Here is an 11,192-nt window from a genome sequence, read left to right as displayed (position 1 = left end):
ATGGTCTGATGAGATGGATGAAGTTCTGCTGAAAGCATTACCAGAATAAGCATTGAAAGGTAATAGACACGATGGCTCGTGGACAACTGAAGCATATGCTAATGTTGTGAAGACTTTGAGCATAGCAATAGGCCCACACATAACAAAGAACCACATTAAGAATAGAACGAAGATATTGAAAGATCATTTTACCGAGGCATATGACTTATTTCATCACTTAAGTGGATTTGCATGGAATCCTGTTACTAGAAAGTTTGAAGCTGAAGAAGAAGTGTGGCAAGACTTTATTAAGGTATCTTATACTTTTTTATTACTTATACGAATGACCAAGTTAGTCATAAAATAATTTTAACATTTTTTTATGCAGGAGAAACCACATGCAGAAAAATGGAAGAAAATGCAAATTAAGTATTATCTTTGAAGGAGTTGTTCGGAGCTGATAGAGCTATTGGTAAAGAGGCTGCTACTTCACGAGAAAGAATTCAACAACTTGATAGAGATCCCATTGATTTGAATAACTCGTTTGAAAACATTGGATTTTCTGACATAGATGTTAACATGGGACATGATACCCCAACATTTTCTGCTAATTTAGATTCACCAAGTGCTCCTCATAGTCAGCCAAATCAATTAGGTGGACTGCAACATCAAGAGAAACAAAACGTAAGTCTCCTATGAATGATTTTTTGGAGGCATAATATGAGAAAGTTGCTTTGGAAATTACTACCATGACCGATGCTGTCAAAGAGGGTAGTTATCTATCTAGCAGGCTACATGACATGGCTCAGAGGCAGGTTGAATCAGTTGAGAGACAAGCTTCTGTGGCTGAGAGGCAAGTTTCGGTTGCCGAAAAACAAGTCTCATTAATTGAAAGACAAGTTGCAATTGCTGAAAAAGGGTTGGCTGTTACGCAACAAAGTAAGCCTCGCCTTTACAGTGAATTAGATGTATGGGATATGTTGACTGAATTGGGTCTAATAGGTTCAGCTCAAATGCAATGTTATCAGTTTTTATGTGAAAATAAGCAGAAAAAGTACCAAATTTTTGGGATCCCACCTGAAATGCGATTAGATGCTCTTTTTCATTTCATGACAGCTGCTGGTGTTCGCTTAGGAGATATGCTACTTTCAGAAAACATTCACCATTACAGGTATAACTTTTGTACGCACTTAATTTCTGGTTAATTTGAGGTTATTGCTTTCATTAATTGATTATGTGTTTCTGAGTGTCGTATACTATGGGTATATCTTCATGTATTTAAAGAAGATATCATTTTCTGTTTTATTTATGTTAACCATGGTTGAAAATCACTTTATGTATATATACTTTGAGGTTGATTGGTTGTTTAAATAGAAAGACATCAATAAAATAGATTATCATGATCAACTTTGATCTTTGAATTAATTTGTCTTTGTTGTATATGCTCGTGTAGAAATCATAATACTTGAAAATGTTTGGGAACAACGAGTACACTGCTTAGTACAAGTAGAAATCGATCATGTGTTAATATCTTTAACTCAGAAAAACTTTATTTTTTTGAAGTAGATGGGTACAGATGGCTTAACTATGTAGAATTAATTTTTTGGAAGTAGGCGACGACTCTGATCATGAAGAATTACCCTTTTGAAAAGTGTTGTGTGGTGATAAAATCATACTCTCTAGGAGTCCTGGTCGTCGTTATTTTTTTGGCGTTTTGTTACATGTTTATAAAAATTGTATATGATTTTTTGTCGCACGTAATAAGAAAGAAATGCTACCCGCTTTTGATAATATTTTATTTTGTAAATACAATTTAGTGAAACTTTTTCTTAAATATGCTTAAGGAGATTAATGATGTAAAGTATGAGTAGTTTTTATTATTCTTTTAGGAGATTATTTTTATATATTTTTAAAAAGAATAATATATATTTTTATTTATGATATTAAAAGATAATAGAAAAGAATAAATTCAAAAAAATATTATTGTTAATAAAGATAACACGTTAAAATTCTAAAATATAATTGGAATAATTTTTTTATTAAAATAACAATTTAAATACATTGGTATATTATAATTTATATATAATATAAAGAATGGTATTAATGTAATGTCACTTGATTATGATTCTCTCTTTTTATTTTTCCTTTCATCCAAACAAAAAAAAATTATTTTTTTCCATTCATTTTTTCTTCATCCAAACAACATAAAAAATTAACTTTTTCTTTCATTTTCTTTCTTTCTATTTTTTTTCTTTTCATTTTCTTTTTTCTCATTTTTCGCTTTCCATGTGTTAGACTTTAGTAGAAATGGAGAATTAGCTAATATTAATTGATTAAAATAAAATAAAAAAGAAAAAGTGTTGTACGAAGAAAATATCATTAATTGTATTTAGACATAATCATTACTTGGTTTTGATTACTTACTTTACTTTAATTTTTATCACTGTTTGGTTCTGACATAAAATCTTCCGTCGATCCTTTCTTATCCAGCCAACATATCTATGGCTTTATATCATATAATCATTTTGTCTCGAACAATCATTAAGTACAATTATGCTAAATGTATACTTAAAATTATTTATTAAAATTAATTATATGTATAAAATATTTATTAAAATATATATATTAAATATAAATTAAATTATATATATTTATATAAAAATAAATAGAGTAAAATATTATTTTTGTCCCCAACATTTGGAGTAAGTCCTATTTGTGTCCCTAACGTTTAAATCGTCCTATTTATATCCTTAACGTTTATAAAAGTGATTCAATGTTATCCTACTATCAATTATACTAACAAATCAGATTATATTTTTCAATTATTCTGACTTGAATGTATTCATTTTCAATTAGGCCTCACTTGGATGTGTTCGATTTTAATATTATACCCACTATTTGTGTTTAGATTCAATTATGTCCCTAAAAAAGTGAATTATGTAAATGTTGTAGGAATTAGTTTCAACATTTGATGAGCTATTTTTCGGAGTAGATCATCGATTCTATCCCAGACATTTGTATTCTAACTTCAAGAAGAGATTTTTAAAACTCAAACTAAGGCGTTCATGATGTGTAATTGACGGCAGGATAACATTGAATCACTTTTATAAATGTTAGGGATACAAATAGGATAATTTAAACGTTAGGGATACAAATAGGATTTACCCCAAACGTTGGGGACAAAAATGATACTTTACTCAAATAAATAATATTTTTGTATTAACTAAAATAATAACTTGGCTAATTTTAACAACCATTCCTAATCTTTGAAGATTTTAAGAACATGACCTGCATCTAGTTTAATAATTGTTTCACTTAGATTTTGCTTTTTATATTTCGACAGAAAATGTGGACTAAATTTGTATTAAGATATCAATTCGAATAGCAGATATGACTCTTTTTGTGGGTTACTCTTAAGATTTAGAAATCGTGTTAAATAAAAATGTAAAAATAAACAAATAAATATAATTATAGAAAGTAAGAAATAAAAAAAACAAGTGTAAAAACTAAAAGATTGAAAATTACAAAACTTATATTAAAATATATAAAAATTGACAAGTATTTGAATAAAAATGATAGAATTTAAATAACAAAAAAAATAGAATTGAAAATGACTAAAAGAAAAATAGAATTTCCCAATACTTACATGGACTCGTGACTCTTGTTTTCTTGCGTCAGTGTGACTAAAATTTTTTCGAGTGAGTGAGTGTAAGGATGAATGGAAGTTCTCCTAACTTATTGAAACTAATCCTATTTTTAGAAAAATAAAAATCTTAAGCTAATTGATATAATCTTAGACTTCAAGTAAACTTACTCTAAGTAGTTTTGGACCTCAAATAAACTTGGACTTCAAATAATCTTGAGCTTATAGTCTTAGACCTCAAGCAAACTTGGATCCCAAGTAGTCTTGAACCTCAAACAAATTTGGACACTAAGTATAAGGTAACTTGACCATTAAGCCTAACCTATTTTTATTTTTTTTCAACCATAGTGTGCCTCGTGCATATATGATCTTTGACTTTAACTATTGAATTCTTTTCGACATCGACCATTTGTGCCAAATTTTTTGCACAACAAAATACCCCTCAAAGTTTTGGATGGCTTCAATTTGAATGAAGAAGCGATAAAAGCTTCGAAACCACCTTTGAACTCAATCCAAAGTAGTAGAATTGATCACCGTCTTCTATATCAACTTTCAAAAAAGTGCATATTTTATCTTGACTGTTTGTCGACTTCTCTTTTTCTCTTTTGCAATGCGCCTAAAGCACATAGTCATATTCATTTTCGACTTTTTTTGTCGGGTTAGAAATTCTAACAAATCTTCACCATTCTTAGGGTATATAAGTCTTACTTTGAGCATGCTAGTGTCAAACTTCATATCTTGTTTCACCATTGTATTAACAACAAGCTCCTCAAATTCAGCAAAGTTCGAGGTCAACTCGCAAAGGTTTTTGCCAACAGTCGTATATAGTGTCTTGTTAGGAAATCTTCACTTGCTTTTAATAATTTTCTTCTTTGGAAATACCTTTTTCTTGACAAAGTTATGAGATTAACACATAAAATGTGACTTGTCTTTTGTTTGACTGCAAGCACATCATTTTCAACCTTCAAGTCAAAATATATCACACAACCAACAAAAGCTACTATTTCTTCTTCAAAAAATTTTTCGTTTTCTTACTTTTTTCTTTTTATAATCTTTCGATCTGTCGAACATTGTCTATCAATTGAGCAAGGTCAATAAATTATTGGTTAACTAACTTCTTTCTAATTTTAAAGTCAAGTCCATTAATTAAGATCTTGACAATTTTAGGCTCTGAAATTAAATTATAGCACTTATTTTCTCATATTTTGAATCGAATAAATAATCTTCTATCGTCTCTGCATTAGATTTTTTTTATTGAGAACAAATCAAAGAGTGTAACTTTTAGTTCTCCTTTAAAAAATTGATCTTGAAAACTCTTCTCCAACTTTTTCCATGAATGAATCAACTTGGATTGTAAATTTTAAAACCAAGTGAAAGCATTCGCAGTAAAAAGAAGAAGAAAAATATCTTATTGTAAGTTGCTCATTGCTAGCTAGAACTCTGATTTCCACTATGTAGTGAGTCACATCCTTGACACTCGACTCACCACTTTCTCCTGAAAATTTAGTGAGTGATTTTGGGGCTTTGACTCCTCTAAAAAGTTTTGCTTACAGCACATGATCAGGGAAAGGAGATATAGAATATAATTGGTGAGTCAACTTTATGTTGAAACCTATCCTATTTAGCATATGCGCTACAACTTGTGTAACATTCTGCTCATCATCTTGTGTAATGTCACATTGGGCAAACTGATTTTGTCAAGTACCATTTGCTACATCAATAGAATTTTGTCCTCTGTTAACTATTACGGGTGACTGACAACCTTCTAAGTGAGGTTGATGGCTTCCTAGTGAATTTGGTGCCTTATGGTTACTCTGGATGGTCCCCGTCAATTCATTTATTTGCCTCGCTACGTGTTCAAACTTATCATTATTATTTTCTATCAAAGGGTTTAAACCAATAATTGTCATTTGCTGAGTCAACATATTGACCAAATTATGATGACTTTTTGCTATTTGTTGTCTAAAAATTGCTAAGTAATCTACAGTGTTAGGCAAGAATTGTCCCTGACATTGATAATTTTCTTGACCTTCCTGAGACCAATGGGCCTTTATGCATTTTTCCTTGATGTCAAAGCCATAACGGGGTCGAACAAGGTACTTCAATTTGTGTCAACGATCGGCAAATCAATCTGAGTTGATATTGTCTCTACATATGGTTGCGTAGACATTGACAAACTGTTGTTGAGGTAGTCGTGATAGATATCATCGATCCCAAATAGGGAGAATTGATCATCATATATTGATATAAGTATGAGTTATATCCTTGTACAAAATCTTGTGGATTTATTCCAACAATTGGGTTCGACTGAGCACCTGTATATACTATAGGAATAGGTGGATTATCCAAAAATGATAAATATTAAGGTAATCCATACATAGGCCAACTAGTCGGATTTACTTCAACTATACTAAGAGAAGCTACTGAAATCACATTTGTGTTGTCATATGCCTAGTCAAACTTCTAGCAAAAGTCATAGGCACTTGTGTCGTCTCACTAACTTGTGGTTATGGATATAATGCTATTTCTTTAGAGTCGTGGTCTGATCCTTCTATTGAAGAAGACGACTAAAATGACATAGAAATAGATGTGTTTGGATCGTTATAAGGTATAAATTTACCACTTCACAAACGCATACGCAACAACCACTTTAGGCAACCAATCTTATCCAATGTCCTATTGGGCGTGCCAATTTGTTTTGCTTGGATTTTACTTTTTATATCTCGATAGGAACTGTCGACCAAGCTTGTATCAAGATATCAATTCAAGGAGCAGATATGACTTCTTTTGTGGGTTGTTCTTAGGATTTAGAGATCCTACCCAATAAAAGTGTAAAAATGAACAAATAATTATAGAAAGCAAGAAGTAAGAAAGAACAAGTGAAAAAAATAAAGAATTAGAAATTGTAAGACTTGTATTAAAATGAGCAAAAATTGACAAGTGCTTGAATGAAAACGACATAATTTAAATAACAGAAAAGAAAAAACAAAATTGAAACTGACTAAAAGAAAAATGGAGTCTCCCAATACTTACATGGACTCATGATTCTTGTTTCCGTGCGCTAGTGTGACTAGAAATTTTTATAGTTAGTGAGTATGTGAATGAATGGAAGCTTCCTGAACTTATTGAAACTAATCCTATATATGGAGAGAAAAATCCTAAACTAATTGATATAACCTTGGACTTAAGTAGTCTTGGACCTAAAACAAATTTATATTTCAAGTAGTCTTGAATCTCAAGCAAACTTAGACAATAAGCATAAGGTAACTTGACCATCAAGTCTAATCCATTCTTATTTTCTTTAACAATGGTGTGCTTCATGTATATATGATCTTCGACTTTAACTGTTGAATTCTTTTCGACGTCCATCATTTATGCCAAATTTTTTATACAATAGTAATATTATTAAATTGAGAGTAGAGGTCTTTTTTATTTTTTTATTTTTGAAAAAAATTGACAGGATTAGATTATCGCAATATTTTTTTTTATTTGAGAAGAATAAAATATAATTTCTCACCGTATATTTTACAAATAAGATTAAAAAAACATAAAAAATATTAAAAAATTAAAAATTATATTTTATTTTCTCAATTAAAAAAAATTAAGAACATCTATTTCCAAAATTGATCCACTCACTCTTGAAATCCTAATTCCTTAATAACTGTATATATAAGTATCTTGGATGAACTTTTCGCAAGTATTCACTCTTTATCACACCTGCCTCATACTTATTGTTAGAGTATAATTAGGATCAATTAAGATCAGTTAGTATCATTTATATTTATATAGCATATCTCTGTATTTATTATAGGATTTTGTGCTTTTACTACATTGATTCTTCTAGCACCTATATATCCCCTTGTACATTGTACCTTTTGTGACATAATAATACATTCTTCAGATTACTCTCTTATTTCTAACATAGTATCAAGAGCATAAGTTTTTTTTTCAAAGGAAATTCATTCATAGCCCTTGGTTTTCCGGCAGTGTTATTTGACCTTATTTTTCGATGCTTTGGTTCGCCACTGTCCTTATCAGCATCTTCGTCTCGTCGTCAGAAACCACCGAATGCGCTGCCTCAAGGTTGCCATCCGTTTGCTTCTCTTCCTTCTTCCAGACGCTTCCAGGACCGTTGAATTTTAGCCCAGAATCAACGCCCAGGATCGTCCAACGTGTCCTGCTCCAGTGAGCCTCCACAGACCTGCACTACCCGCGTGTCCACCCGACCCGGTCCGCTTCTTGACCCGCGCAGTAGCTCTTTAACATGTCAGCATCCACGTGTCTTCCCTCTCTACTCTAACAACGCCATGTGTCACCCAGTGCTGACGTGGGCGACAAGTGGGGACCCATCTAAAGTTTTTTGGTGAGCTCTTTCCGATTCTGCCCTTTATTTTCTCGTTTTCTATCCTGAACTTGCAGTTTTCTCTCCTTTCTTTGATCACTGTATCTATCGAAACTGCAACCGTTCTGGGCACCTCTTCTCAGACTGTCCTTCTATTGAATGTCACAAATACCGACAAAAAGGTCACATTGGCCACAATTGTCCATAACTATTCTTCCATTATTGCAAGCTCTCGGAACATTTGATTACTACCTGTCCTACTCGCCTACCACGTCGTGATTAACTCAAGTATCATTTTTGTCCTCATTTCTCCAAGAATGTATCTGCTTCTGCTGTTGTTGCTACTACTGAGTCTACCAACTCTACTCCTCTCAACCTGTCTCCTATCTCTCTATCTGATATCGTATCTCTTCTTAAGCATCTTCTCTCCCTTTTTGGTAATACTCCTGCTGTTTTTTCAACTCCTCCGGGTCATTTTAAATGGTATTTTGATTCCAGTTGCTTTCATCACATGTCTCCTTTGCGTCATCTTTTCTTGTCTTTGTCTACCACTACAAATTCACCTTCTGTCAATACTGCTGATGGTTCCCTCTTGCACGCAACACACAAGGGTTCTATTTTTTAGTCAACTCTTAATCTCCCTAATACTTATTATATTCCAAAATTGAACTTTAATCTTATTTCTGTTAGTCAACTTGTTGATCTCAGTTTTGATGTCAATTTTTTCATTTCTGGTTGTCGTGTACAGGATCATCGAACAGGACAAATCAACGGGACTGAATATAAGGTTAGAAGGTTGTTTGAACTTGAGAATCTTCGTATTCCTCCTGAGTCAAATATATGTGCTGCTTCTTCTCCATCTACCCTTCACTTGTGACATCACCATCTTGCTCACATCTCCTTAAAAAAATTGCGTCCTCTTGTGTCATAGAGTGTTTTGGGTCAGGTTAATAATGAGTCTTTTGATTTTATTTCTGGCCAAACTGTCAAACAACCTGTTTTATCTTTTCACAATAATTCATCTCTTACTTGCTCTTCTTTTTATCTTATCCACTCTGATGTTTGGGATCCCGTTTGCACCACTTCTATGGGAAGGGCTCAGTATTTTGTCATTCTTATTGATGATTATTCTCGCTTTACTTCAGTTTATTTGATGACTACTCGCCATGAGCTACCTTAGATTTATATTAATTTTATCACTATGATTAAAACTCAGTTTTCTAAGGTCATTAAACTTTTAACCTTTCTTGCAGAACATGGTACTCTGTCCGAGTTTTCTTTCCCTAGTACGTCTAAAAAAATGGACGAGTTGAATGCAAATACCGTCACATTCTTGACTCTAATCGTGCAATGCTTATTTCTTTTTCGTGTCCTGAGCGTACTTGGGGTGAAGCTGTTCTTACTGCTGTTCATGTCATTAATAGACTTCCTTCTTCTAACCTTGATAACATTACTCCATTTGAGTGTCTTTATTATACCTCTCCAAATTACAGTTTTCTTTGAATTTTTAGTTGTGTATGTTTTGTTCTTCTTCAGCCTCATGAACATAGTAAACTTGAACCTCGAGCTCGCATGTGTTGTTTTATTGGTTATGGCACTGAACACAAGAGTTATCGTTGTTGGGATCTTTTCTCTAGACATATTCGTATTTCTCGTCATGCTGTATTCTGGGAGTATCACATGTTTTCTAGGTTCTCTTTATTTAAGTCCATTCCTCCTACTTAGTCACCATTTTTTACTAATCCCAATGTTGATCTTTTTTCTAGTGATAATTCTACAGGTTCTATCTCGAGTCAACCTTTATAGTCTCCTACTCTTCCGCCTTCTCCATCTCCTGATGATTCCAGACTAGACGATGATCCTGCTCCTACTGTCATGCCTCACGTTCTTCTAGGATAAGAAATTCACCTCCTCATCTTCTTGATTATCATTATTTTTCTACTATTCTTTATCACTATGAACCTAAGTCATTCAGAGAAACCTCCACAAATCCAAGTTGGCAGCAAACAATGCAGGAAAAAATCCAGGCAGTTGAAAAAGCACACACTTAGGACTTGGTTGATCCTCCTTCTGATCAGGAAGTTATGGGTACTAGATGGGTATACAAGATTAAGACTCGTTTTGATAGTTCTATTGACTGTTATAAGGAATGATTGGTTGCTCAAGGTTGTATGCAAGAGTATGGTATTGATTATGAAGAAACTTTTGCTCATGTTGCTCGTCTCACATATGTTCAAGCTCCATTGCCATTGCTGCGGTCAATCTCTCAGTCAGATGGATGTGAAGAATGCTTTTCTTAATGGTAATTTGAAAAAGAAGGTATATATAAAACCTCCTCCAGGTTATCCTTGTCCTTCTAGCAAAGTCTGTCTCCTTCGCAAGGTACTTTATAATCTTAAGCAAGTTCTTCGTGAATGGTTTGACAAGTTTAGTACCACTATATGCAACCTCGGTTTCACTTGTAGCCCTCATGAGAATGCTCTCTTTATTCATAAAAGTGAATGTAGGGTTGTTCTTCTACTTTTGTATGTTGATGACATGATCATTACTGGAGATAATGTTGATGGTATCTCTGATCTCAAAGCATCCCTTCACCATACTTTTGAGATGAAAGATCTTGGTTCTCTCAGTTATTTTTTTGGTTTAGAGGTCATATCCACAGATGACGGTATCTATCTCTCTCAAGCTAAGTATGCTTCAGATCTTCTTGCTCGCGCCGAAATTACAGATAGTCGCACTGAGTCTACTCCCCTTGAGCCTAATGTTTGATTTACCCTATGGATGACACTGTTTTGGATAATCCTACTCTTTATCAACAGTTAGTTGAAGGTTTATCTTGTCTACTTGACTGTCACACGCCCAGACATCGCCTATCCAGTTCAATTCCTAGCCAGTTCTTGTCATCTCCTCGCACTACTCACTATGCGACTATTCTTCGCATTCTTTGCTACATCAAAGACACTCTATTTTATGTACTTCATTTTTTTCCCATTCATCTTTATCTCTTCAAGCGTACTCAGATGCTGATTGAGCTAATGATCCCATTGATCGTCGTTCTACAACTAGTTATTGTTTGTTTCTTAGTAACTCTTTTATTTCCTGACGGGCCAAGAAGCAAACATTCACTTCTCACTTAAGCACAGAAGCTGAATATCGTGCTCTCGCTGACACCACTGTTGAGGTTATCTTGATTCGTTGACTTCTCGAAGACTTTGGTGCTTCTCAGTC

General features: G+C 33.2%; 1 pseudogene; it reads left to right on the top strand.

The window, feature by feature from the left end:
• The first annotated feature begins 397 nt into the window (after positions 1-397).
• Positions 398-8,841, top strand: LOC148544028 (uncharacterized; annotated as a pseudogene).
• Positions 8,842-11,192: the final 2,351 nt, after the last annotated feature.

Source organism: Arachis ipaensis, chromosome B9 (assembly GCF_059453495.1).
Source record: "Arachis ipaensis isolate K30076 ecotype BB chromosome B9, ASM5945349v1, whole genome shotgun sequence".
NCBI classification, from domain to species: domain Eukaryota; kingdom Viridiplantae; phylum Streptophyta; class Magnoliopsida; order Fabales; family Fabaceae; genus Arachis; species Arachis ipaensis.
This window is presented reverse-complemented; position numbering and strand designations above follow the sequence as displayed.